Consider the following 669-nt stretch of genomic DNA (forward strand, 5'->3'; position numbering starts at 1 on the left):
AGGGAAAGCTATCTTTAATTATCTAAGGAGTTTCTATTTCTAGATTCAATTTTAAGTACCAGAGACGAGGCTTAGAAATGCTGTCCCTTATGCTTACTATCAACAGCGCTTATCTCCAGGACCTTATTATTTGTCAAATGCACACAAATGCTTTAATAGAGGCGATCTTCTAGAATGTAAAGCAAAAAAAAAAAAACCAAACCAACCAACCCAGGAAGGGTGTTTATTTAAAATGTGTTCAAGGCAGCATGAGGTCCTTCCATGTATTTATTGTTTTTGCCTTTAAATCCTCATGTACAGTCTCTCTCTCTCTTCTTTCTCACATATACGATCAAGTTCTAGTTTATTTGAGGTGGGACAGATGAAAACTTGAAGACCATTTGGCAGCATCAGTTCTGACCGCCGGTTGAAGGTGGTTTTGAGAAAGAGAAAATTATTTACCTTTACAAAAAAAAAAAAAAAAAAAAAAAAAAAAAAAGTTGTTTCTCCTGTTTTACTTCCTTTGAATGTTTCGTAGGTTTTGTGCTTAGGGTCTGGAACCTGATGGCTTCTGGTTGTGTTTTTCTTTTTTTTCTCTCACTCTCCTCCCCCCTCCTCCCTTCCCCACCCCCCCTTGACACCGCATACACGATGGCTCCTCTTGGGTGTATTTGATTAATAGGTGCTTGA

At 38.1% G+C, this 669-nt stretch overlaps 1 protein-coding gene across 2 annotated transcripts in view; it reads left to right on the top strand.

Moving 5' to 3' along the window:
- The window catches only part of TFAP2B (transcription factor AP-2 beta), a 26155-nt gene that overhangs the window by 11016 nt on the left and 14470 nt on the right, over positions 1-669 (top strand). The window lies entirely within an intron of this gene.

This window comes from Egretta garzetta, unplaced genomic scaffold (assembly GCF_000687185.1).
Source record: "Egretta garzetta isolate BGI_Z169 unplaced genomic scaffold, ASM68718v1 scaffold235, whole genome shotgun sequence".
In the NCBI taxonomy this organism is placed as follows: Eukaryota; Metazoa; Chordata; class Aves; order Pelecaniformes; family Ardeidae; genus Egretta; species Egretta garzetta.